The sequence below is a fragment of the Panthera onca genome, chromosome A1, assembly GCF_046562875.1.
Source record: "Panthera onca isolate mPanOnc1 chromosome A1, mPanOnc1 haplotype 2, whole genome shotgun sequence".
NCBI lineage: Eukaryota > Metazoa > Chordata > Mammalia > Carnivora > Felidae > Panthera > Panthera onca.
In genome coordinates, this window is record NC_138339.1 from 76,990,019 (window position 1) to 77,013,374 (window position 23,356).

Genomic DNA, 23,356 nt, shown 5'->3' on the forward strand with positions numbered 1-23,356 from the left:
CCTGAGAAACATAACAGAAACCCATGGGGGAGGGGAAGGAAAAAAAAAAAAAAAAAAAGAGGTTAGAGTGGGAGAGAGCCAAAGCATTAGAGACTGTTAAAAACTGAGAACAAACTGAGGGTTGATGGGGGGTGGGAGGGAGGGCAGGGTGGGTGATGGGTATTGAGGAGGGCACTTTTTGGGATGAGCACTGGGTGTTGTATGGAAACCAATTTGACAGTAAATTTCATATATTAAAAAATAAAAAAAAATAAAATAAAAAAATAAAATAAAATAAAAAATAATTTGGTATATTTGTACTATATACTTTGTATATATATATATATATATACATATGTGTATATATACATATATATACATATTCATATATATACACATACATACATTTTTATACATATATATTTTTTATATTTATATATTACATATGTAAATCTTTAATTCTCATTTTACTCGCCTAAAAGAATCTCGTGGCTTATTATGTAACATGACCATCTTAGCATTACCATCTGCCATTACCTCCAACTGCCCAACCTATCAAACTTCTCCCTTCCAATATTTATCCTATTTAGTACTGTATTTTGAGGTACAATACCTCTAAAAGTTCTAATAGTTACAAATCAATAAATGAGGTACACTTTTTCAAACCTTGCAATTAATTTTTTGTTACAGAGCCATGAATGGGTTAGCATTATTTTTGTGTCTCTGATTCTAGTAGCACAATTTCTCTGTTATACAATGGAAATGAGTTCTAGAATGAATACTATTATTGTTCTTCATGTTCCAAAAGTAATACCATGTTTTATTTTGGGCTACTATTTGCGCTGTTTGGACTATTATTTTCTTATATTTGGGTTCCTCTCGCCTCCCCCTCCCCACATATTTATCAATCATTTTTTTCATTTTTTGAAAAGATGGATTTCTAAAGACAATTCCTTTCAAGACAAATACCACATAATTTCACTTATATGTGGAATTTAAGAAAACAAATGAACATATGGGAGGGTGTGGGAAGAGAAGAAAGGGAAACAAACCACAAGAGACTCTTAACAATAGACAACAAAGTGAATGTTGATGGAAGACGGGTGGGAGATGGGTTAAATTGGTGATGGCTTTTAAGAAGGGCACTTGTGATGGGCACTGGGTGTTGTATGTAAGTGATGTATCACTGAATTCTATTTCTGAATCCAATATTGCATTGTATATTAACTAAAATATATGTGCCAGCCTAATCCTAGAGTCAGAAAGATGAGCTGACTACTAAAAGAGATGCAGTAATGATGCAACATGAGAAAAAATTCAGTATTTGCTGAGATCATGGACTTGTTTATTGCCACAGTGTAACTAAGTTTTTCCTTTCCCCACACAAAACAAAGAACAGACTGTCTTGTATGTAAAAGATGAAAAAAAAGTGTTAAATGGAGAAGAAGGGACCCTAAAATTATCAATGTTTATTTAAATGATGAGATCAACTCATCTAACTTTTTGTTGCTTACTGGATTTTAGGAAAATGCTGCCAGAATAAATATAACAAATAAATTATTTTAACTAAAAGAAAAAAAACCTGAAATAAAATACAATAAAATAAATATATTTTTGCGCATCCATATCCATTTTGCATAACCAACCCTATTATTTGAGTGGAAGTGGGGATAATACCAGTGGCGGGGTGGAGAGTTTGGGATTGATTAATACCGTTTCTCTATATAATAATGTATGGTCAGCCATATATGATTATCTGTAATATCAAATAATTTTTTATGTCTCTTTATATCCTACTTATTGCAAGGCTGGATCCTCTGATATTTTTCTTGGAAGATGGGCCTACACACACAAAATATAGGTCAAAAACTTTTAACCGATGATACTAATTATAAAGGTGATTTTCAAGAAATTGTGATGTCTGTGAAAAAAGAAAACACAGACTATTGTGTGAAAAACGACAGCTAAATATATCCCCAAATACAGTAACTTTCCAGATTTTATAAATAAGTCAAGATCTCTCTTTAAACTTTTATACTTTTTTATAATTTTCTGTTTATTTATTAAAATAATACAGTTATGATTAAATTGAGTAATCAGTACTTATAGTCTGATAGGAGTCTTACTATCAGTAAGTAAGTAAGTAAGTAACTTACTATTACTGATAGGAGTCTTTTCCTCCCTAAAAGAATAGGTTGTCTCAATATTGCTTATCATAATATCTTCACATAACAATAGCACATTTTCAGCCATGATAATTACTTGGAGAATAAAAGGATGAATAACGAGGCAAGGAAGGGGCTGCCTGATGTTCAAGAAAATAATTATATATTGCAATTGCCAGAAAGTTCTGGTCACTAGGTAATCTTATTTCTTTTCTCTTTTAATACTAGAAAATCATCTAATAATGTATATTTCAATTAAATTATCACTTTTTACAATACCAACTTCATATGTATTCCTCTATTTTATGTTAATTCTCAATATTTATTGGATTATTGATAATAATCTCAATTATTATCTCTCACATTTCCATAACTATGCAATATCTCAATGATTTTTTTTCTCTACCTAAGTGGGTGTGATACCCACTTATATAGATGGATTTAATGACACACTTATCACGAAATAAATAACAGTAGTCTGAGAGAATGGCAACTAACCTATATATATGATCACCAAACTCTAAGACACTTACATGCGGAAACGTTATAATCTAATTCAAATTATTTGGTAACTCATTCAATAAAAAAATAAGTTCTGGTTATAAGGTTTGAACTGAATTTACAGTGTGAATTTTAAAGAGAAAATATTCTATATTTTAAAAAAAGATTTACCTTTTCTAGAAGAGGAGACAGATAAACTAGCATACATATTATTAAGAAAAGACATTGTTAGAATTCATACAAATCAAATAAATAAGGAAATATGTTATAAAACTGACAAAACTTTTTGACAAGATGATCAAAAAAAGCCTTTTTTGGGGATGCCTGGGTTGCTCAGTCAGTTAAGCATCCAACTCTTGATTTAGGCTCAGGTCATGATTTCATGGTTTGTAGGGCTGAGTCCCATATCAGCCTCTGTGCTCACAGCATGGAGCATGCTTGAAAAAAAGCCTTTTGAAGAATGGACAAATATAGTTACAGTGATTCCTACAAAACTATTTTTTGAAACTGTTGCATATCAACTATAACTAAACTTTGCCATATTCATCAGCAAAGTTATTATATAGTGTTTATATACATATATTTTTATGTTTTTAAGGAAAAAATAAGAAATTATCTATGCTATATATCAAATTCTATACCAAAAAGCCAACACTCTTATGGCTCTGTTTTATGGAATTCAAACCACTGTACAGCAGCAAAGGCAATTAAATATTTTCAAAATGATTAAAAGGTTGTGATTTGAGAGTGTTTAGTAGGGCATACATAAGGGAGAAATAATGTAGAGCTAATATTACAATAATCATGGGAGGAATTAATTTGGAACCACTACAGACTCTACCAACTGCTGTCATAGGAGATGTGTTAAACGGGATAGTTACACATGAATTACCTCATACATATGGCGAAGTTACTACTTGTGGGATCTGTCATTTCTGTTAAATAAATATTATTGCTCTAACAAACATCTCTTCTTTCTCCCTGTTATAAGATTGTGTAGTAAATCAATGAAGTTACCCAATTTAATGGGAAATTTAGATTTTATTCCATATGCCATTCCAAGAGCTTAGCCAACAGGTTAAAAAAGAAAAAAAACTAGAGGTGCCTGAGTGGCTCAGTCGGTTGAGTGTCTGACTTCAGCTCAAGTCATGATCTCATGGTTTGTAGGTTCCAGCCCAACAACAGGCTCTATGCTGACAGCTCAGAGCCTAGCGCCTGCTTTGGGTTCTGTGTCTCCTTCCATCTCTGCCCCTCCCCCACTCGTGCTCTGTCTCTCTTAACCAACATTAAACAAACGTTAAAAAATTTAAAAAAATAAATAAAAACTAAAAGTTATCTCCAAGTCAGTACTTGAATGTAATGGTAATCTAGGAAAAAGCTGACAATTAGGAGAGCGATTCATTCAGTTTGAGGTGTACGATAATTTCAGACCAGTTCATAGAATTTCTATTGTAAAGCCTGCAGTCCAATTCAGCTTTTCATTTGTTGATACCTTTATTAAACCTCTATTAAAGAGGAATTAATTTGGATGGTGATTAACTGGACAGGACTGGTACTGACCTAGGGACAGCTCCAACTAATGCAAAAGTCAAAGATGGTATAGGACTGTGGATCTATCACAACAATCTCCACATATGGAAGGACCTTTATTATTTGATGCTGTGTCACATTCGCAAACAAGACTCTTCCAACACCAAAGCATCAGCTTTAGCTGTGATGATTTTCAACATAGTATTTTCAATTCTGTAAAATGTTTAACTTTCAATTAGAAGAAGTTGGATGGGGTACAGAGTTACTCATTTATTTTGGCAAAAATTCAACTCAGAGAAATACACACATGAAGTGTCCATCAATTGCTTCAGCACTTTGTGTCAATGCACACTGCATGGCAAGTGGATTTCTGGTACAGTGGATACAGGTACCTCTTCCCATTTGTTACAACCCCATCCCTGATGCTATGATACCAACATAACATCTGGTTCCAGTTAGACAATGAATAAAGATATAGCCACCTGTTTACATATCTTTCCATATTTCTTAATAACTCATCTTGAGTTCTCGTTTAAATATTTAGAGGCAAGGGTCTTCTGCCAGTTGCTGTTATTCTGAAACAAAACATTAACTGAAATAAAATGAATTTATTTTGATATGTCAAGTTTGATGAGCTTTTCTTCTTATAACTTTGATCTTCCCCTGGCCATCACAGACCAAACATATTGTTGTGAGGTATTAGTAGAAATCTGGGAATCTTAAAAACTTCTTAGCACACACAGTCTTCATAACATTTTTTTTATCTGCATGCTTATACTTTTTGCAGTAAATTCAAATTACATTTTTTTAAAAAAAATTAAGTTTATTTATTTATTTTGAGAGAGAAAAAGAGCACAAGTGGGAGAAGGGGAGAGAGAGAGGGAGGGAGAGAGAATACCAAGCAGGCTCTTCACTTCCAGTGTGGAGCCTGATGCATGGCTTGAACTCATGATCCCTGATATCATTACCTGAAGTCAGACCCTTGCCTTACTGAGCCACACAGGCGCCCCCAAACTACATTTTCATGTGTAGCTGAGTCAAGGAGGAAATTATGACTTAAAGATGGCAAACTTGGGTTACTCTAATAAGATTTAAAGAGAACGCAAGTGAAATACACCATCCCGCCCCCTCCCATAAAAAAAGTAAAAATAAAATAACACAGGTCCTTGGGGAAAGCTATCAGATAAAAACGAGTTAACCAGTAAAGTCCATTTTCATGCATCACAACAACAGATTATATTTTTATAGGTTGGAACAACAAAAATATATGGAGTTATGGAACTTGACAAAGATATACAGTTTAGATAATGATTATAAAGGTTAACATTTTAAAAGTGCAAACTTTAATAACTTGATATCACTATTTTGGCCTGGATTTTAAAAGAATTATCAGCTACTAAGTCACCACCTGCTAATAAATCATTGGTTGCTTTTGAAACCAATTTATTTCTTTTCCAAAGCAATTTCAGACAAATTCATAGCTATTAAAATAATTAAATACAAGTGACATGCTGGGGAAAATGTGGAGGAAAGAAAACATTCTGAAATACTCATTATTTCTTAAAAGTGAAATCCCACAGAATGCACTACTGAATTATTGGTTTCCAAATCAGCCAAATAATCAGAAAACCTGGGAGTTTTTTTTTCTCCTGCATTTAATTTACCTCTTTAATTGAGGTATGTTGAGCATAAAGTAAACTGCACATATTTAAAGTGTACAATTTGGTGTTTTGACATGTGTGTATACCCATGAAACCATCACCATAATCAAGATACTAAGCATATCTATCACCTTCAAAGTCTTCTTGTGCTGCTTTATAATGCCTCCTTTTACCATTGCTGAAACCCATTTCCCCAGACACCACTTATCTGTATTCTGTCACTACTGTTTACTTTTCATTCTCTAGAACTTTATATAAATAAAACAATATGGTATGACATTTTCTTGGGGGGTCTGGTCTTTTACACTCAGCATAACTAAAGACCACCCATACTGTACTCTATATTAATATTGCACTCATGTATTGCTGAGGAGTGTAACACTGTATTGCCATAGGACAATTTGTGTATCCATTTACTTATAGGTAAATAATTTTGGTTATTACAAATAAAGCTGCTAGGTATGTTGTATATACATCTCTGTATAGACTCATGCTTTCTTTTCCCTTGGGTAAATGCTCAGGTGTGCAATGATGGGATCATGTGGGAGATGCCTGTTTACATTTTAAGAAACTGGGGATTCTGGGCACCTAGGTGGTTCAGTTGGTTAAGTGTCCGACTTTGGCTCAGGTCATGAGCTCACAGGTTCCTGGGGTCGAGCCCCATGTCAGGCTCTGTGCTGACAGCTCAGACCCTGGAACTGACTTCAGATTCTGTGCCTCCCTCTCTACCTGCTCTTCCCCCACTCACACTCTGTCTGTCTGTCTCTGTTTCTCCCTCAAAAATAAACATTAAAAAAAAAACCTCTTGGGGATTCTGAAGTGTTAATAACATTTTATATTCTTATGACCAGGTTTGAGAGTTCCAGTTCCTCCGTATGACTCCGTATGAAACTTCATATTTTGGTTGAAGTTATTCTAACTGGTGTATAGATCATATACTATTATTTTAATTTGATTTAACTTGTACTTTGCTAATAATCAGTGATATTAAGTATCTTTTTCTATGCTTATTTGCCATTTATGTATCTTCTTTGATAAAATGCCTATTCAAATTTTTGGGCTTTTAAAAATATTTGGGTCTTTTGTTTTCTTATAATTCAGTTTTGAAGATTTTTTTAAATAATATGTGTAAACTGAATACAAATTATTAATCAGACAAATGATTCATAAATATTTCTCCTAGTCTCTAGCTCTCAAACTTATCTTTTTATTATCCATATGGTGTCTTTCAGAAAGCAGAAGTACATATGTAAGATACTATATACATATGTTTGAAATGGCAATGGGAGTCCATGGGAAGTTTTTATTTTATTTTTTTTTTTTAATTTTTTTTCAACGTTTTTTATTTATTTTTGGGACAGAGAGAGACAGAGCATGAACGGGGGAGGGGCAGAGAGAGAGGGAGACACAGAATCGGAAACAGGCTCCAGGCTCCGAGCCATCAGCCCAGAGCCTGACGCGGGGCTCGAACTCACGGACCGTGAGATCGTGACCTGGCTGAAGTCGGACGCTTAACCGACTGCGCCACCCAGGCGCCCCGGAAGTTTTTAAATATACTGATTCTTGAGCTTTACTTCTAGTTATTATGGGTCTGAGGAAAAGGTTGGGGATATCCATTAGGTTGGGTGAAATGTTTATTATTGATTTAAAAAACCCACACTGTTGGTTCATTTCTTGGTTAATCAACTTAAGAAATAATTTACATTAAATAAAGTTCAGTGATTTTAAGTTCAGAGTTCACTGTGTTTTGATAAATCTATATTCTTGGATAGCTAACATCAAAATCAAGATATAGGATTCCACCTCCCAAGAGTTCCTTCTTGCTTCTAGGTAATCAATACCTTCCTACCCACAGCCCAATGTCCTACAACCAATGTCTTACTTACTTCAACTACAGATTTGACTTTTGAGAAAATGATACAAATATAATCATACTGTAGTATTTTGCGTCTAGCTTGTTTCATTTAGCATAATGCTTTTGAGATGCATTCATGTAGGTGGTGGTACCAGCAATCTTTCCTATTTTTGTTGCTGAGTAGTACAGTATCAGTATAAGATTTTGTATTCATCCATGATTAATAGGCATTTGGTTTACTTCCAGGTTTTGGTTATTATGAATAATGTAAAATATTTGCTTAGCCCATTTTTGTGTTGGCACATGTTTTCATTTCACCTCTATAATAACATAAACTAACTTCAGGGGCGCCTGGGTGGCTCAGTCGGTTAAGTGCCCGACTTCGGCTCAGGTCACGATCTCGCGGTCCGTGAGTTCGAGCCCCGCGTCAGGCTCTGGGCGGATGGCTCAGAGCCTGGAGCCTGTTTCCAATTCTGTGTCTCCCTCTCTCTCTGCCCCTCCCCCGTTCATGCTCTGTCTCTCTCTGTCTCAAAAATAAATAAACGTTAAAAAAAAAAAAAATTTAAAAAAAAAAAAAAAAAAACATAAACTAACTTCAAAAACCTTAAAATGCCTATACTCATGGTCAATCCCCTTTTAAAAACCAATTCTAATTAAATAAAAATATGAGGCAAATTATATACATAAAGATATTCATAGCTTTCTGAAATCAATAATAATAAGCATTGGGAAACAACATAAATAAACAATATGAAAATGTAAAATAAACTGTCATATAGTTACACAGTGAAACATTACACATATATTAAAATATCTTAAATATACAAAGGCCTAATAAACTATTCATATCATAAAATTTAGGTCAAAACCAAGAAATACAATATTAATACAAGCAATTATTTAAAAATATACATATACATAGAATAATACATTGAATACACAAAAATTTAGAATGGTTATATTTAGGTGGTGGCATTGTAGATGATTTATATAATTTTTGTTGTTGCAAGTATCTTATGTTGAGGACCAGCTGCAACAGGTCATGCCTGTTTCATTGATGGGCAGACCAATATATGTGTATGGATGGGAATATGTAACTCATTTCATCTCATCTCAACTGATGATGAGAGTAAAGCAGTGGTCCTCTCACTTGGTTTTATCAGCTGACCCACCCTCTATCTGTATGAATTTGGGAGATCTGAGATGAGCTACAAACTGAGAAACTGTTTAACAAACTAAAAACAAGAATTATGATGAAAATTCTTGATGAGATTATGGGTCATGAGCTATGCTTTTGGGATTCTCCTAAGTGTACACAATAAATCCGATGAGAAAGAAAATCTTAACCACTTTGCCATAGAGATAAGATTTACCATCTTCGTGTGACTTCATTTGTATCCATGGGCTTAAAGGAAGGGCTTGAGTAAATTTAGCCTTCACCTTTTTTTTTCTCCTGTATTTTGAAAGTTTCTGTACTGTGCATGTAGTGGTTTTATATTCAGAAAAGAAATTATTTCATTAAAAAAAAAAGTATATGTTAAATCATTTTTGGACTGATGAAAAAATGACACAGTGGAAATTAAAGAATGGAACAAAAATTGCTTTACAATCTACATGTTTCATTCTTGATTAAATTCAACATATTTGGAGCTGCAGGGCTTTCTGTTAAGAAACGTAATCATTAAATTGTGTTAAAACTCAGGTTTTATGTATCTGCACAGTTCATGCTCTACTAAGCTGATGTTTCAAATCAAACAGTGATTTTCTCAAAATTAACAGATAAGCATAATGCAGACGAATATCTTGTAAATAGGATAGCCTCACACTTTTTTTTTTTAATTCAGAAGAATCTTTGAGAGTATGTCCTTATATGTGGGTGTATATGGATTTTCATCCTTCAGGTCTAAAGTAAAACTAATCCATTTCATTTCTTGTCAAGATGAATAACTTTTTTTCCCCTAGAATGTAATATCTGTCCACAAAGTGGAATTTTTATGGTGCAAATAAAATAGGCTTGAATCTGTCAAAATTTTCAATTTAGGTTCTCATATGTGATAGTTCTTATCTGCTGTGAACTCCTCTGTCTAGGCACTGAACTGCTTTCATCTGACACTCTCACCAGATGCTCACTATTAGAGTTTTCCCACACTGCCAACACATTGATTTTCTTAAAAATACCCATTGTTGCCACAGAGCCCTAAAATGAATAATACTTAGTTGTCCCACAATAAGACATGATCAAAATATAAATTTAAATATGTTAGACAATAAATGTCTTATCTAGTAAAATGAACATACTTTGGCTCGGATAGTGAAAAATGAAATAGAGGAAACACAGTATTCTGACAAGAGAAATTTAGGGGAACAGCCCTTTATAATGTACTATCAAGGTATTGGGTGACTTTTAGGATTCTTAAAACTAATTTTTCCTTTTTTTCTTTGAAGCACTTCATATATTGATTTTATTCTATTTTACTATGAGAAGATCATTTAATAGCTTGGATTGACTCTTAGTTTTATTGAGAAAATAGGAAAACCAAAATCATAACAAAACCAAAATATCAGGAAACTCCATCATTTCCTGGTGTGTGTGTGTGTGTGTGTGTGTGTGTGTGTGTGTGTGTGTGTTACAAAACTAGAAACAAAATACACAAATTTGGGGACTGGTAGCTTATTAAAATGATCATTAAAAAGCTCCAAACCAAAGCACGGGATCCTAAAAGACACTACTTAGGAATACAAATTAAGGCAAACTTCTCTCACTCTTTCATCTGGATCCCCTTCCTTTTATTATTTTCTAAACCCAAAAGCTTAATTTCACAATCCATATATTATAAACAGACATTAACAATAATTTTAAACTTATGAAATATTTCCTATTGTCTCCAGCACCAAACACTGCCCCACCTGGAATATAGAAAATAAGTGTTTTTTTTTTGGTTTAATATTGAAATTGACATCTAATATTTATTTTTTATTAATTCTGAGACAAGAATTATTATGTCTAGCATTTATACATATTCCAGCTTAGGAACCCAAGTTCATTGGAGATTGCTACAAGCCATTCAGGACTAATTCTAAACATAAATATTTGATTAAAAGAATCACCACCATACACTAAAACACAGGATCTGATGTCTGGCAACAGAATATGGTCACAGAAGGATAGGAAAACTAAGTTGAATTTGTCTTAAAGATGACTGTTTTAAAAATTACAGTATTAAAAAACACTACCCACAGTATCAGTTATTATAATAGACATTCATATAAATAGTTTTTTATATATATGATATGATCTGCAGGTATAGAAAGAAAATTTAGAGAGGAAATATTATCATTACTTCTGGACTAGAAACTAAACCTTGAGAGTTTAGGTGATTAACCCCTGTCACATTGCTTAAAAGGCTGTATGTAATCAAGATTCAATCACCTATGCCCTATTTTGCTAAATATCTCCACCCAACAACCGGAAATGTAGGGGAAAAAAAGAGAATATGGGTAAAAAAGAAAGTTCCTTATTATATGAACACTGCTTTTCAGATTATGGCAGATCTTAAAATCCACTAGCAATGAAAAGATACTTTATTGATTATGCTACAGTTCTATTATTTTCTTGTTTACTTTTTAAATTTTGTTTTTAAGTAATACAAACTGTTACATTACCCACTCACATCACTCTGACTCCTTTGTTGTAGGATAAGTAGGATATGTCTGTCCAAAATACCTCTGATTCACAAAGTAAAAATTGTTTCAAATCTAAATTTGCTCCTAAACTAGGTTAAAATAAAGAAAAAAAAATAGGTGCTTTGATCAACACCAATTCAGGAGAATCAAATTTGAAGCTTTAAACTTGATCCTTTAAATTTGAGGGCAAGAATCCCTCAAATTTGTAACAGCAAACGGCTGTTGCTTTAAAACTAAGGGCAATAAATCCACCCTCTATGATTTAGCCATTCTGTGAACAACCACAATGCCATGCACAAGTCAAATCTCATTATAGAACATGATCACTTGTAGTGAAAATCAAAATGAAGCAAGTCAATAAAATGGGAGAATATTAGTACCTGACTGTATCTTAAATGTAATTCATCATTGGATATATAAAATATGCATGAAAGAAAAGGTCTGAAAAGGTATGCTTGTAAAAACTTGAGAAAATTGTGATGCTGTTAATGGAATTGCCTTCATCCTACAGTGTCTTTTATCAATAGGCAGATGACTGGAGTACAAGATCAAGATAACATAGTGCTTTGAGGGCTTGCTTAACTTTGAGGTTTCTTGCCTTGATTAAGCAACTATATTAGGAGATCAGATATCTTGAAGAAAAAAAAAGTCCTCTCATTTGAGGTTAGTACTTTTTCTTTCATTCTTTTCTGCTCTGCAAAGAATGTGACATTTATTACTCCTATGTAAAATGCTATATTCCTAAGATCTATATACTCCCAGCTTCAAATTAAATAGCTACTACCATCAACTTCCTTCATTTTTAATAGCAAATTTCATTGGCCTAATGGAAAATAAAAGATAGGTATATATTACACTCAGACTGAGAGATGAAAAGCTAAAAATACTCATAAAATTCACAAAATCTCTTCCTTCAGAGCTTAACTCCAAACACCTTCAGAGAATGTATCTGCTACTATCCCAATTTACATGTTACATAAATCTCTAACCAATAGCTTTTTAACCAGAAAGTCTTTGGAACAATTCTGCATAACAGCAGGGGAGGTGACCAGTAGTGATTAACAACTTTCTTGTTCAATTTTCTTTCTAGAGAGAAAAAATCATTCAAATTCATCTTAGCCTCTTACCTTGATGTTTATTACAGCAGATGAGATTTCCCCCGCAAGAAACACTGTTACTGCTCTTTTCATACTAAACCCATTTGCTGTTACAGCTGTGTTAATTTTTTCCTTTCCTTTCCTTTCCTTTCCTTTCCTTTCCTTTCCTTTCCTTTCCTTTCCTTTCCTTCCTCTCTCCCTCCCTCCCATTCTCTTTTTCTGCTAGCATTTTAAAATTTCATATTTTATATATCCCAAATCTCGATCAGGTATACAATTATGATGCATGAATTGATAATTAGTTCCTTTTTTAACAACTTAATGTCAATGTATCTGTACATCTTTCTGGATTTAAATTATGCTCTGAAATTGGTGAAAGGTGTTACAATTAATTGTGTACAGGACCAAACTTCTTGGAGTTCATGCCAGATGATTATGATATCGATACTGATTCCATAAATATTTTTATTGCATGAGTTTCATCATCAATGTTGGGCCTATAATTTTAGCAACGTCATAAAGTATAATTTTCTCACTTCAACGAGATTAACAGATAACGTGAATAGACACACACTTGATTTGAAATAGGATGTGATAGTTTTTTCCACCCCAGCTTGATTTGTACTTTTTATATTCATTGAATTAATCTTTCAAATTTTTTAAAATATCAGTTGTTATTTCCATAATTACAATACTTAAGTCCCTGAAATGATGTTTCTGATTCTTCCTCACATTTCTCATGAAATGAAAGAGTGGTGTGTGGAAAAAAGCCACATAAACTCAACAACAACAACTCCACAACAATAATGCTTTTAGAAGTGATATTTGTGCTTCTAATTGGAACAAAGGCTTATATCCAATGTGAATTCTGAACTTTGTTAAGTCTCTTTTGTTTGTTACTCAAGCAGCATTGAAAAAGAATGCCAAGGACATATAATCAAAAACATTAATATACTATTTTCAACAATTGATCTATTGGAGGCATTTCTACATATCTGAGTAATCCTCCATAGTCTTTTATAAGTTTACTTTTTATTTTTCAATAAATATATGACTTTTATAAAAATAACAAGCAACTTGAAAAAAATGAAAAGGGAATTACAACATAACTTGAAATCTCTTCACTCACATATAATCATACTAAACCTTTTGTGAGTACCACTATAGACATTTCGCCCTACCTATAAAGAGTTACATATTAGTATAGTGTAATAAACGACATTTGGGTTATATTTGCTTATCAAAATGAAGAAGAAATTCAAACGCTTAACATTTCTTTGTGAGACAAAAAAGAATTTGGAGAAACTATTGAAATTCAGATAAGTACTTTTTTTGTTTTAATTTTAGACAGGGAGAGCTAAGAGGGGAGAGAGGCAGAGGGAGGGAGGGAGAGAGAGAGAGAGAGAGAGAGAGAGTGAGTGAGTCTTAAGCAGGCTGTATACTTAGCAGGGAGTGCGACATAGGACTTGATCTCATGACCTGCAGATCATGACCTGAACTGAAATCAAGAGTTGGATGCTCAACTGACTGAGCTACCTGAGTGCCCTTCAGATACATACTTTCTTAACAAGAAATATGTACATATTTTTAAAAATCCAAAATTTAAAGAGATTATAAAAATCAGACATTTTATTTCTCTAAGTGCTATCTGTCCCGAATTTAGCTGTATCTATAAATTTTATAGTATAAAATAGAAATTATTGCAGAGTTGACATCTCACACTATCGACTTACACTGTCCATTTCCCAAAATACATCATAACATCACTTTTATATTGTCAAAATGTGTAACATATTTTTATTTATATCTACAGTCATCACAATTAATATTAAATGAATTCGAAATTCAACATCTGTCTGTTGTGGTTGTTGCCTGCATGAATATACACATGATTTTTGCTGCTGTTTACACAATTTACTAGAGTTTGTTGTCTAGTGACTACCAGACTATGTCATGGTGTTTATTTTTGTTATGCTCATGAGAAATGCAGTGTCATTTCAGGATTTTAGAAGCATTTTTATTATACCTTCAAATACTTTTGTTTGTTATTTTTGTCAAGAAAAAAATGATGAATATGTTGAAAAAGTTTTTTGGCCTTCCAAAAAAGTACCTCAAGGAAAAAAAATTAATCTGTTCTATTACTCCGTTGTATCTGATATTACATTGTCTCCCTAGGTTGGTCATTTTAATTCTTTTTTTTTTTATGTTACTTCTTTTATAACTAAACTTCATTTCTGTAATGTTTCTATTTTTCTGTTTTTAGTTATTGTTCATTAAAAATTTGCAACTTCACTTTACCTCTTTTGGTGTTCTTACAATTTTCTCAATACTGTATTCAATATACATTTTTCTCTCTATAGTTTTTTTTTTTTTTTTTTTTTTTTTTTTTTTGAGAGAGAGAGAAAGAGAGAGAGAGAGAACATGAGCAGGGGAGGAGCAGCAAGAGAGAGAGAATCCCAAGCAGGTTCTGTGCTGAGAACATGGAGCCCAACTCCACACCCCTGGGATCATGATCTGAGCTAAAATCAAGAGTCAAATGCTTATGGCATAGGCACCCCTATGGTTTTGTTATTATTTTTTTTAGTTGTTTTTTTTTTTTTTTAATTTGCTTATTTTTGAGAGACAGAGACAGAGCACAAGTTGGGGAGGGGCAGAGAGAGAATGAGACACAGAATCCAAAGCAGGCCTTAGGCTTTGAGCTGTGAGCACAGCTCACAAAACGTGAACACACCAACTGCGAGATCATGACCTTAGCTGAAGTTGGAGGCTTAACCGACTGAGCCACCCAGGCACCTCTAGTTTTGTTATTTTTATAGTATTGTTTCCTTAGAAATATTTTTTCCTAAAATCTACATTTAGTTGGTTGATTTTTTTTCTCTGAAGGATTATAATTATCTTTCATTAACGCATGTTCCTTTTCCCCCAAATATACGCAGAGAGTTTGTGTTGTTTTCTAATTATTGTCAATAATTTAATGGTGATAAGTATTTATTAAAAAATAGGTTATGGGGTGGTTGGATATTAAAAGTAAAAGAAACAATTTGAATTGAGTTCTTTTCTCAGACCTATTCTCAACCACTTGGTTATTTCTTCTATCTTTCTGAACAGACATGTACTCAGTTTTGGTGCTTAAAGAGTCAGTGACTCCACCTAATCTTTACATCACAGGCTCTAGAAATGAAAGCTTTCTCTGCATTGCCTCTCTGATTCCACTTTGCCTCAACTCTGTCAGTGTCCTCATGTAGGGATTCTAAGCTTTTGAAATTCAAAAGGAGAAAGATTTAGTATTTGACTCAATCCCCTCCTGCTGTGATATTGATCTATGTCTCTACAGGGTCAGCCTTTTCTTTTCCACTGTATTTTCTCTTCCCATAAAACAAATGTCATGTTGATGGCATCCATTTCCTTGTCCTATTATTTCTCACTCTCTCCTTTCTTTCGCTCCCTCCTTCCTTCCTTCCTCCCTCCCTTCCTCCTTTCCTTTCCTTTTTAAAATTTGTCTTCCCCATTTTCTTTGCCTCTTTGAAACAATACACCAGTATTTCAAAAGTATTATACTTACAAGAAAATAAGGTGAGCATTCTACTTTGCCTTCATAGAATTGCTCAAAATATCAACATATTTATCATGTATTTAAAGAATACCATGTTATGGATGGTCTTAGATATGCTACAGTTTGTTAGGCAAAATTGTAACCATCTCCTTTCATTTCTTTTTTTTTTTAATTTTGTTTAATGTTTTTTATTTATTTTTGAGACAGAGAGAGACAGAGCATGAACAGGGGAGGGGCAGAGAGAGAGGGAGACACAGAATCGGAAGCAGGCTCCAGGCTCCGAGCCATCAGCCCAGAGCCCCACGCGGGGCTCGAACTCACCGACCGCGAGATCCGTGACCTGAGCGGAAGTCGGATGCTTAACCGACTGAGCCACCCAGGCGCCCCATCTCGTTTCATTTCTAAAGACACACTTTTCCCCTTCTTAAACTTTTTTCTCCACTAGGTTTTGGAGAAATTGAGTAAAAATACCTCTACTATGTCATCTTTAAGTGGGATTCTCTGCATAATTCATATGTAATGGCTTTTTTTAAAAGACATTGTAGCACGTTTTTTTTTTTTTATCTAATGTGCAGTCATGCACTCAAGCATGTCCACTAAAAGAACTGTAATCAGTGAGATTGCTGAATATTTACCTATGGAAAGAAATGAGGTCTGTAGACATTTTTCTTACTTTAAATTATTTCCTCCTCTCTTCTTCTGTTCCCTTAGTTTTGCACATTCTTTCTCCTCTTTTAAAGTAAAATAAGGGTGGAGAATAAATAGAATTCCTTAAGGAAATGTATGCATATTTTTCATCTAAATGATTTGTGCTATATGTAGATTTGTACATGAATGGAAGCACTTTGAAACATTGTTCTCACAACATTGAATGTGAAAATTTATATTTTACACACATTTAAGATATAATTAGATTTAGTAATACTTTGAATTAAAATAGATTATTTCTACAATTAATTATTAGAGGTACATAACAGCAATATTATCTGTATGGTAGGTCTACTTATGAGGCTATTTTGGTCATTGTTTTAGTATTCTAATGATTTGTTGTTATTAATGTAGGTGGTGATGGCAGAAATGTTGATTAGACTATCTGCCCTGATGAGTATTTGGATAAGATTATTATTTCATTATTATTAAAAGCATATTTCATTCTATAAATTTAAAAAGGGAATTTTTGACAATTTAGGACAAGTATCTATAACGTATTGCCTAAAAGCCAAACCTGGAGGGCAGTCTGCTTTGCAAATAAAGTTTTATTGGAACATAGTGACACTCATTCCCGTATGTGTTAGCAAAGACCGCTTTTGTGCTACAACACAAAGTTGAGTAGGCGTAATGCTGCTACGTGACTGCCAAAGCTGAAAATACACAGCCTGTTACAGAAGAAGTTTGTCTTCTCCTGAATTAGGATGTTACATGCAGTACAAAGGATAATTCTTTGCTTTAAATTATATGTTCATTACTCTTTAAACTCATATACATAATGTTGACAATTTTAACTATGTTTGCATATCATAATATTGCACCATGACAGTAACATGAGAAATAATGAAGACTCATTTCAGTAAGTGGGTATTTTTATGAGTTAATAACTCATTTTTTAAATAGGAACCAAAGTCAGCAAAAATGCTGATACATTCTGATTTAGTGGTTCTCACCTTTGACCAAATTAATGTTTTTATCTATTAAATTAAATCATGAAAACAAACTTCTCTCACATTTATTTCATAATCCAGATAATGATCATTAAAATTTATCATTAATTAGTACATAGGCAAAATATTTTATATAAAAATATTGATTTATCAATTAGGGTTCTTTGGGTTATAAGCAATAGACAAGAACAAGGGTTTATTTAAGGAAAAAATGAGAAAATTATTCATAGATTCATAGAGCTAATCAGTAGATCAGCTCACATTTTGGATTATTATACCAGGATATTTTGGCTAGGAAAAACATGAAAACCAAGACAGAAATCAGGCAAAGGCAAACATTTAGAGACAAAGAAATACTTAACCATATTTTCCAGGTATCATCACCAAAATAAATATATGAATCCCAGTTTTTCTTTTAACCTTAAACCATTTCTCTCGTGATTCAAAAATACATTGGAGAGGGAATCAGTTGGCAGTTACCATATCTGCCCTCTGACGTACATGACAATATGCGAAAATATTTAATAGGAAGAATATCTGGCAGGTCTTTGGGTTTCATGGTGAAAAAACACAACGCTTTGATTAATTATTCTACAAGGATGACAGAGAATGAATTAAATGTTGTACCTCACATTAAACACAAAAAGCAATTTTATACGGAGAAATGGATGCTGGGTGATCAAAATAACAATATTTATTCACTCTCTTCACATTTGCTTAAGAAAAATCAACATAGGCAATGCTGTATGGTTTATTTCTTTCCTGGACATATGGGGAGACCCTATTTTCTTGCATCTATTTGCTACCTTACATCAAAGTAGCACCAAAAATGGAGGTAGAAATGTTGCACATTACAAGTCTGGATGCTGAGATATCCACCATGAATGTCCATCTCCTCTCTCTCTCCTCTAAGGAGCTGAAAGTAAAAAACCAGGAGATGACAGAGACAGAGTAAGGAAGAAACCTACATTGTGACTTCCCTCATGGAGCAAAACACTTAAGAGAGCAGTCTGACCCATATCAGGCTGTGATGCACTTTGAAACTCAACTTTGAGTTAAGCTCTTGGCTTCCTTCCATTACTTATTTTAACCCATACATGAAATTAATGGTAATTGGAATTTGATTTTAAGTAATGAATGTGGACTATCACACACAGAGAAACTCTCTTATTCTCTTTTTTTTCTTTCTCTCCACAAAATATCAGTGAGACTTGACAATGTATGAAAAGGAAGATTTTAACACTAACTCCTACTCTATCTGAATTTTCATTGTTTAATATAAAGTGTGCTTCTTTATATTATAAATGTATTTGGGGGTTACAAATTATAACTTATTGTGCTTTATTGCTCTTGAGTGATATACTTTTTATCACTTTAAATGTATTTCTTTAAAATTATTTTATGGATTGTATCATTGTATCATTGTATCATTTTATGGATTGTATCAGGCCTTTAGAAGCCCTGATGCTATACTATTGATTTGGTATTTTCTAAGGAAGCAATATTACCTTCAACTCAAACCAGAATGTTCCGTCATTGCTTGTTTTCTTTGAGACTGCTTCAGTGTTTCATATGCAGGCCTACCAGCCCTTTTTCCCTTTCCGTTTCAATAGAAAATTTTTCTATCCTGCTCTTGACACTTATACTTCCCTGATTTGTAGTTTTGTTTGTTCAGGTCTTATCTGTTCAACCAGATTGTAAGTACTTTAAGACAGCAACCATGTTTAAAGAATCTGTGTGCCCTATGGCACTTAAGAGAGATATCTAGTAAATTTTTGCAAAATGGTAGTTGCTATATAGCTCCAAAGTGACTCACATGGTCCTGCAGCCTTGGTTTGATCATTTTCCTACAAGAATATTTGAAATGAACCTGTATTCTGGTATATCTTCCTGCATCCTACAAAAATGGAATAAGCTTGTTTTTACTTTTCCTCCCTTCTAGATCATTGGTCTCACAGCTACTATACAGAACTTATTCAATTATTTAACATTAACTTTTAAATACATTGGTTTGTATCTCATTTGTAGCATGACAAACTTTTACCTTCTTTGTGGACACTTGCTTTTCCTCTATACCCAAATTTCCCCCAGAATAATTCATTGAGTTATGACATCAGCAGTCATTAAAAAGCGTTCTTTAAAATATTAAGGAAGAAAATTGTATATTTACTGTTATTACTGAGTAATTCTATTGCTTAGTTGTTTGTCTTGCTTTATTCTTAAGTATAAATAACAATAATTAAATATTTAATTTTATTAAGGATAACTATAAAGCCATATTGTTAGAAGTATTGGCACAATTTACCATTATGTTCTTGTGCTTTCATTGGCAAAAAAAATACACAGAAAAGTTGTTTGAAGTAATATTTTAGATACGTCTGTAAGCAAATATATAAACAGTGGATCGAACTATCTTTGTTTTAATCAACATCTGCTAAAAACCAATCTGATATCTAAGTCTGGATTTATGTCTATATATATACAACAGATATCTAATATTTCTATTTGTATTTCTGATAATTTTGCTAAATTCAGAATGGATGATTAATTTTGAGCCTACATTTTACAAATGCAATGCAGGATATTGTCATATAATAGATTTTTGCACTTTCCGAGTGACTCTAAAATTACACACTCACACACACACATACACATAATTCTTGGATATATCAGCATATAACATGGACAGCTAGGAGATGGATTCATTTCGAAATATAATTATACAAAGTTACATTATTAATTTTAGATAAAGAACAAGAATCATGTGCTTGAGGTTGATAGCCTCATCAGAAACCTGAAATAGAGTCTTTTCTTCCAAGGAATACAGTCCAGTATGACATACAGAGAATATGTGAGCATGTTTAAGACCTAGTTGTAGTCAAAACCATTAGTGTCATTTTGTAATTACATAGAATCATGTTTACATTGTCCTCTTATAAACACCATCCGAAGTTGGATCAGTAAGGGGAAAAAGAATATATAATAATTATTGTAGAAAGAGATTAGTGAGGTTAGCTTTAAAATTATGCTATCATTATTATTGCTGTTGTTATTATTATTATATATAATTATCATCATCATCACATGAGACAGATGAAAAAAATTTCATCATTACTGTAATTGTCATAAACTAGTCAATTCAGCAAAGTTGCCAAATTTAGGAATGAATAGTAATAGGGGTGATTAGTACCCACTGTACCACCATGCCATGCTGGCCAATTTAGATTTTCTAAACATACGTTAATTTTGTTTCTCTTTCTCATTTCTAGAGTATTCAGTTTAAAGAATTCACATTGCAGAAAATATTTTCCCCATCTTTTCAGTTCATCTATGGAACATAACAAATGCAAGAACAATATTAAGCAAGTGTATGTGAACAGATGCTACTATGCTAGGGCCACCGTCTTAAAAGTTGGGGAATTTCAGAGGTGATTCCAACTAGAAAATCTCAGGCAGCATGGATAACATTTAACCTCACCATAGTTCTTGCCATTTTTCTGCAGTATGCTTTGAGCTTTATTAAAAATGTTTATAGTGACATGTGCAATACATTAGGAAAGACATCTACACACACACACACACACACGCACGCACATATATTCCAAGAAACAGGTTTTAGAACAATTCAAATATAGAAAAATAAAATAATTCAATGTTTCCAATCCATAATATCTGGAACTTATATCTTCGAATGATTCAGATATTTGTTTAAAAGTGACAATTTGAAATAACATGCTACAAACTTTATATGTTACCTTATCCTGATCAACCAACTTGTAAAATTATTATCTAAAATTATGGGAAAGTTTCAGTGTTAGTAAATGTCGTCTACTCTAGCAAAAAAGTAAGTCCAGTCATGATGCTTTATTTGGAAGATTCTGAATCAGTCACATGCACACACGTGTACACACAAAAACACACACACAGAAGAAAGGCTTTTGGGTTTGCTCAACGTGGGATTGGTGCAAACTATTGGCTTGTTCCTCGTATTGGAGAAGCATTGGTAGAAATAACACTGTGAGAAAGTTCAGTCTTTTTTTCTTTGACTATCACAGGATAAATTCCAGTGCCATTAAAGTATCCAGAGAGTATTTGACATTTCTCAGTACCTGAAGTGGAATATCATGGCTAGCTTCCTTCAGAACTCTTGATTCAGACTATCCTTTCTTTGATTTATACTATATCAGCAATCTGATGCAGAAAAACATTTTAAATATACAACCAAGTTAGCTTAACATAGAAATTTAAAAATATATGCCAAAAATTTGCCTTAATGTAAACATTTTTTTTCCTCTTTATATAAACTGGTAGACATCAATGATCAAAGACAAGACAGAGATTTTGGCATAACCTTTAAATAATAGAAATGTAATTATAAACTATACTTTCCATAGGTTTTTTTCTCTGCTTCAAATCCCATTATTAGTTTATGGAGCTTTTTTTTTCTTTTTCTTAGGAGCAAGCATAGAGCCTTTCATTCTCATAATAATTTGGTCTGTCTTACTACTATATGGGAATAGAAAGCTCCAAATATAAAGTTAAAGAAGGACTGAGGTTTCTATAGCAGTAACATTGGACTCAGAAACAAACTGTAAATAACCTTCCTAACTACTCTAACTTCTATTAATCTCTCCTAGGACAACCACAAATTTGTACCCATTACTATGAAATTGTATCTGTATCCCTTGACTGTTAAATAGTCTATACAGTCTAGAATAACGTTTTGTCTTCAAACGCACAAATATCAACATACAACATTGAAAAGTTACAGAAAATGTGCTTGAAATTTTAACAAATTAGTTGCTAAGACCCAGGGACTTGAGGCTCAGAGCTGAATGTCCTAGCTGTGTCATCTACTAGCAAACTACAGTAATGCTTTTCAGTTGTCCTACATCTTGGTCAAATTTTTTTAAAAAAGTGTTTACACCAGGTACTGAAGAAAAAGGGATATCTGTGCATCACATGGGATCCATGTTGGGGAGAAGGCAGTGAAACACAACAGAGAGTTGCCAAGTTTTCAGAAGTTACAGTGATGTAGCTCTGGAGGTAAAATCTTCTGTAGAGTATTTGTGATATTCAGCTGTGTCTTAATGTTGATGTAGATTTAGAGGCTAGATGACTGAAATATAAGAATAGAAAAACTAGAACTAAAGAATGACTTTGTAATAAAGGGGAAAAATACTTATTTTCATTTGGGAAAAGTACTGAGTATGCTAATTTGTCATGGCATTATAATAAGAATGATTAATTATGACGTTTGACAGATTAATTTTAATAGATAAAATTTTTCAATTTAAAAAGTTATATGTAAATAATATGTAAATAATTAAATTTCCTATATTGCTAATTGATCTCAGTTGTCTGCTCAGAAATATTAAATAATCAGAAAATCATTGGTAGAAACCAAAGGAAAATATGATATGAAATTATACATTGATGAGATTTCTGCATATCATTACCCTGTGAATAACATCTTACATATAAAATTTATCATTTGTTAAGACTCACTGCAGTAAGAGATAGCGCCATGTTGACAGTCAGTATTATCTCAGAAGACAGAAACGGGAGGAGAATTTCATAGGGTTGGGGCCTGGGATTTAGTGATTTGAGGTGATTTGAGTGTGTAAAGTTTGTGAAATAATAGTTAAGTATTGGTAGTCATAGCAAGTGCAG